Raw genomic sequence first — 7138 nt, 5'->3', positions numbered from 1 at the left:
TAATAAATATTGGTATTTTAATTTGATTAGTCCTCAAACTATAAATATATATTAAAATATACATTAATTGTTGATATAATATAATGATAAAATAAGTTTTAATAATCTTTATCAAAACAAAATTAAAAACAATAGAAATACAGTATTTATGTTAACCTAAAGTAAAAAGTTATTATAAATTATTAAACAGGTTTAGGAATTAAATACAAATAAATCTATATATAACTGTATAGTGATATGATATCCATTTTCTATTTTAGTCATTGTTTTGTGTGATTTCAATGTGCGTTCAAAACAACACAATAGTATTTATTTGAAAATTTTGAAAGTTACAAAAATATTAACATTTCAGCAAATATTTATAATTTTATATGAATAAATAACAATTATTGTAATTATTAGTGTAATTTTATCGTTAAAAAAATAATATTAATAATAAAACAAGAATTCAAAAGAAATTATTATTAATATTATTTTTTTTAACGATAAAATTACACTAATAATTACAATAATTGTTATTTATTCATATAAAATTATAAATATTTGCTGAAATGTTAATATTTTTATATTTCAAATGATTATTTTGATTTATAAATTATTATTATATTTATAAAATTGAATTAAGTTTAGTTATTTAAAAAAATAAATCTAAAATTATTTATGACAATAATATTTATGATCATTTAGTGAAGATTTTTGTGAAAAACATTGATTACATTCATTGACATCACATTTGAATGATTTGATTCTTGAATGTATTGTTTGTTGATTTCGTAAAAGTCGAAAATTTGTTGCAAATTGTTTGTCACAGTTATCGACATCACAATTAACTAACTATATTCTTATAATGAATTCGTTTATTTTTTCTTAAATATTTTAAATTTACAAAATATTTGCCACAACTATTGTAATCACAATTAAACTGTGGTTTAATTGAATGATTTGTGTTGTTGTAAACAATAATTTGTTGTAAAACTTTTCAAACACTCGTTTACTGAACACTGAAATCGTTTTTTGTCTTTAAATGAATTGAATTATGTTTTTTATAATCACCTTTTGTTGCAAATGTTTTATTACAATATTCGACATCACATTTAAATAGATTTTGTTTTAAATGAACTCGAATTTCATGTGTTTTCTTATGAAAATTTGTTGTAAATATTTTATTACAATTTAAATAAAAGCATTTAAATTTTTTATAAAAATGAACATTTGCTTTATGTTGATTTAAATTTGAATATTTAGTAAAACATTTGCCACAATCGTTGACATCGCAAAAATATTTAACATTTAAATGTTTAGATCTTTTATGATAATTTAAATATGATTTAGATTTTAATGTTTTATTATAATCATTACATTTAATTTCAATATTATTTAAATGAATTGATTGATGTTCTAATAAATGTTGTTTTATTTTACTATTAAACTGACATTTAGGCCAAAAACACTTGAATCGCGTGTTATTATTGTTATCCACACGTGTTTTGTTGTTGTTGTCATAACAGTCACTATAATAAGTGATTTTCATAGAAATGCAATCATTTGTTGTTAGGATATTAACTTGATTAAAGGCATCAATTGCTTTAAACAATTCATAGCAATTGTTATTAATTTTTTGTAATTTTAATTACAAACACTTCAATTCATAAAATTTATTTAATTGATTAATAGTTTTGTTTAATAACAACAAATCCATTATTGTTTAGAAAATTTCACAAAAATATATCAAATAAATACTATTGTGTTGTTTTGATCGCACATTGAAATCACACCAAACAATGACTAAAATAGGAAATGGATATCATATCACTGTATATACAGATATATATTTATGTTTAAACCTTAAACCTGTTTAATAATTATTATTACATTTTATTTTAGGTATAATAATACTAATGTATAGGTATTTTGATTCCAAATGTTTTTCATATGAAAAATAGATATCATTTTATATACGGTAGTTTTTGTTTAATTTTTAAAACCTATATATTATCTGTTTATTAGTATTTTTACGGTAAAAGTTTTACCACATTTTACATTATTATCTGTTTGTCTGCCAATTAACACAATAAAGGGATCTATTATCTTAAATATTCATTAAATAAAAAATATTTACTGAGTTTTAATTGATTTATTAATAATTATTAAAAATATTATATTTATTTTTATTAAAACTTTTTATATTATTATTATTTTTTATAAATTAACAATTACTGTGTTATTTAGGATTATTGAATATATTTTTTAATAAACCAATTGATTAATTAAATATTATATTTTGTAAAACTTTTCAAATACTTTCAAATATATTCACAATTAGTAGCAAATGTTTTATCGCAATACTCGTTACAATATTTATTATTAATATACTTTTTGAAATTAATTGTGAAAATATATTTTTATTTAATATTTATAATATATTTTAAAAAACAAATAATTGATTTAAAGTATTTAATACATTTTGAAATTTATTAAATAAAAGTATAAATAAATAATATTTATTGAAAACGTAATTAAAATAATTATAATTTTTACATATTTAATAAATTATAATTTTATATAATATTAAGTTTAATTATTTTTTATTGAAATATCAAATTAGATCTAAATTTTTTTATGACAATAATATTTATGATAATTTAGTGAATATTTTTGTGAAAAACATTTATTACATTCATTGACATTACATTTAAATGGTTTAATTCCTGAATGTTTTCGTTGATGTCTTAATAGTTGAGATTTAATAGCAAATTGTTGTAAATCGACATCACATCGAAATTGATTATGTTTTAAATGAATTAACATTTTATGTTGTTTTAAATTACATATTTGTGTGAATAATTTATCACAATTTTCATAATTACATTTAAACTTTTTATTTAAATGAACGCTAGATTTATGTTGATTTAAGTATGTATTTCTAGTAAAATATTTGCCACAATTGTTGACATCACAAACATATTTAACATTTAAATGTTTAGATTTTTTATGATAATCTAAATATGATTTAGATTTGAATGTTTTATTACAATCATTACATTCAAAATGTTTTATAGATGAATGCATTAATTGATGTATAAGTAAAAGCTTTTTATTACTGTTAATATACCGACATTTAGGCCAAAAGCACTTGAATTGCTTGTTGTTGTCATAACAGTCACTATAATCATGTTTATGAATATATTAATGAATATATTATTAATAACTGATTTTCATCAATAATTTTCTATTTAGTTTTCCTATTATTATAATATTCGTTGTATATTAATGATAAATACATTAAATATATCAATAATTAAATATATATATATATATATTATTTATATCAAATTAAATATTAAATTAATGAAATTAATAGTTATTTTTAATATCTATATATATTTATAATATTAATATTACAATTACAAATTTGTGGATTTGTGTTTAATCCTTAAACCTGTTTATTAATATTTATTATTTTTGATTATTTATTAATATTTATTACTTGAATTATTTATTTTTAGTAATACTTATATATTTTTCAACATATTTTCATCAATAATTTTCTATTAAATTATTATAATATTTGTTATATATTAATAATATATACATTAAATATAACAATAATTAAATATATATTAATATTATTTTTTATATCAAATTAAATATTAAATTAATGAAATTAATAGTTATTTTTTAAAAATATTTATATATAAATATTTATTATTAAAAATAATAACAGAATATAAAAACTGCAAAATAAAGTATACATTTTATGATTTGAATTTATTATTAGAAATAATTAGCAAATAAACTAATATTTAATAGCTTAGCACTCATCTAATTCATATGCAATTTAATCTTTATTAATAGAATAATTTAAAAATAAATATATTTTTTAAAAACAATCTTTTTTTTGTAAAACAATTACAATATAATTATTGAAATTTTTTTCAAATTACAAAAACAATTTAAATAAAATAATTAATGACAATATTTTTTTAATGATAATTAAGACTATTTTCTTTTTTAAATATTTATCGCAATCATTAACATCACAACATTTAAATGGCTTTATATATCCAAATGTTTAGTACGTTTGTGTTGTTGCAAACCTTTTGATGTAAAATATATTTTTTGACAATTTTTATAATCGCATCGAAATTTGACTTCAATTGAATGATCTATTGATATATGTTGTCGTAAACAATGATTTGTTGAAAATGTTTTCAAACATTTGTTGTTAATTGAACAATGAAATCGTGGTCCAGATATATGTAATAATTTATGTCTATTATAATCACTTTTAGATGAAAATATTTTTTCGCAATACTCGACATCACATCGATATTGTTTATGTTTTAAATGAATTAACATTTTATGCGATTTTAAATTACATATTTGTGTGAATAATTTATTACAATTTTCATAATTACATTTAAATTTTTTATTTAAATGAATACTAGATTTATGTCGATTTAAATCTGAATTTGTAGTAAAACTTTTGCCACAATCGTTGTAATCGCAAACATATTTAATATTTAAATGTTTGGCACTTTTATGATAATATAAAGCTGACAATGTTTTGAATGTTTTAATACAATTATTGCATTTAATTAGCTTATTTGATGAATGAATCAATTGATGATTAACTAAATAACTTTCATAATTAGTTTTAAACCGACATTTAGGCCAAAAGCACTTGAATTGCTTGTTGTTATCCATAAATGTGTTGTTATTGTTGTTGTCATAACAGTCACTATAATCAGTGATTTTCATAAAAATGCAATTATTTGTTGTTTTAATATTCATTGCATTCAAGCCATCAATTGTTTCACACAATTCAGTAAATTGACTTTTAATTTGTTGTAAATTCAATGATAAGTTTTTCAATTCATTAAATTTATTTAATTGATTTATAATTTTGTTAAATTGCAAATCCATTATTGTTTTAGAAAATTTCACTAAAATATATCAAATAAATACTATTATGTTGTTTTGATCGCACATTGAATTCACACCAAACAATGACTAAAATAGGAAATGGATATCATATCACTGTATACACAGATATATATAGATTTATTTGTATTTAATCCTTAAACCTGTTTAATAATTTTTAATAACTTTTAACTTTATTTCTATTCTTGTAATTTAGTTTTGATAAACATTAAAATTTAGCTTATATTAAAACAATTAATGTATATTTTATTTATGCTTTAAAGATACTAAAAATATAAAATAATTACTGTATTATTATTTTCGTTATTATAATTATTATTAAACTGTAACAATTTTTATATACAAAACTATAATAGTTTAATTATCGTTAATTATATATTTAGTTATACTCTTATATTAATAATTATTAATATTAAATATTTTTCCATTAAACAATGTATTATTATTAATTTATTTTTTACTAATATAAAATTTAAATATAATTAGTTTATAAATGTTTTTTTAATTACAATACTCACTACATTGACATTACGAAATTGTTTATTATTATTTCATGTTTTTCATTAAAATTATTATTATTATTATAAAAATAATACAGTTTATTGAATATTATAATTATTTTATGGACATTCATTGTATTAATATTGTTTATGAATTAACATTTACTTATGAAATAATAATAATAATTTGAAAGCTATTACTGTATAATTTATTTATTGAATATTATTATATTTTACTAAATTATAAATTTATATAGAATTAAGTTTAATTATTTTTAATAACAAACCAAAAACTAAAATTATTTATGACAATAATATTTATGATAATTTAGTGAACATTTTTGTGAAAAACATTTATTACATTCATTGACATTACATTTAAATGGTTTAATTCCTGAATGTTTTCGTTGAAATGAGTTAATATATGTATTTTTAATAAGGTGTTCATAAAAACAATTATAATATAATTGGTTTTGAAATTACAAAATAAATTAATAAAATAAAATAATTAAAAAGAATATTTTTTAATTATAACTAAGACTCTATTTTCTAATTAAAATATTTATCGCAATCATTGACATCAAATTTAATTGGATTTTATATTCAAATGTTTAGTACGTTTGTGTTGTTTCAAACCATTTGATGAAAAATATATTTTTTTACAACTATTATAATCGCATCGAAATTTGGGTTCAATTGTATGATCTCTGGATTTGTGTTTTAGTAAACAATGATTTGTTGTAAATGTTTTCAAACACTTGATTACTGAACAATGAAATTGTTTTTTCTGTAAATGAATGAATTTGTGTGTATTATAATGACTTAAAGTTGAAAATTTTTTGTCGCAATAATCGACATCACATCGAAATTGGTAATGTTTTATATGAACTGACATTTTATGTCTTTTTAAATGACATAATTGTTTATATAATTTGTTGCAATTTTCATAATTACATTTAAACTTTCTATTATTTAAATGAACAATAGATTTATGTCGATTTAGATCTGATTTTGAATTAAAACATTTGCCACAAGCGTTGTAATCGCAAACATATTTAATATTTAAATGTTTAACATTTTTATGATAATTTAAATGTGAAAAAGTTTTGAAAGTTTTAATACAATTATTGCATTTAATTAGCTTATGTGATGAATGAATTGCTTGATGTCTGAATAAATTTATTTCAACATATGTTTTATACCGACATTTGGGCCAAAAACACATGAATCGCATGTTATTGTTATCCACACGTGTGTTGTTGTTGTTGTTGTCATAACAGTCACTATAATCAGTGATTTTCATAGAAATACAGGCATTTGTTGTGATATTTACATCATTGAAGGCATCAATTGTTTCACACAATTTGTTATTAATTTGTTGTAAATTCAATGACAAACTTTTCAAATTATTTAATTTATTAATTTGTTTAATTAACTCCATAACTGTTTTGCAAAAGAAATAATATAACTTTAAATATCACTAAAACACGTGTTTTTATAACATATTTAATTTATATTAAACCAAACAGTAAATCATTGGAAAAGGATATCACTTTATATATGATTTTTGTTTTTTTAATCCTTAAACCTGTTTATTAATATTTATTACTTTCATTATTTACTTATATTAATAAAAATAATAGACTTTCATCAATAATTTTCTAATAAATTTTCATATTATTATTATTATTATA

The sequence above is a fragment of the Oppia nitens genome, unplaced genomic scaffold (genome assembly GCF_028296485.1).
Source record: "Oppia nitens isolate AA-2021 unplaced genomic scaffold, nextdenovo-longstitch-racon4-pilon3 scaffold20_pilon_pilon_pilon, whole genome shotgun sequence".
In the NCBI taxonomy this organism is placed as follows: Eukaryota; Metazoa; Arthropoda; class Arachnida; order Sarcoptiformes; family Oppiidae; genus Oppia; species Oppia nitens.
This window is presented reverse-complemented; position numbering follows the sequence as displayed.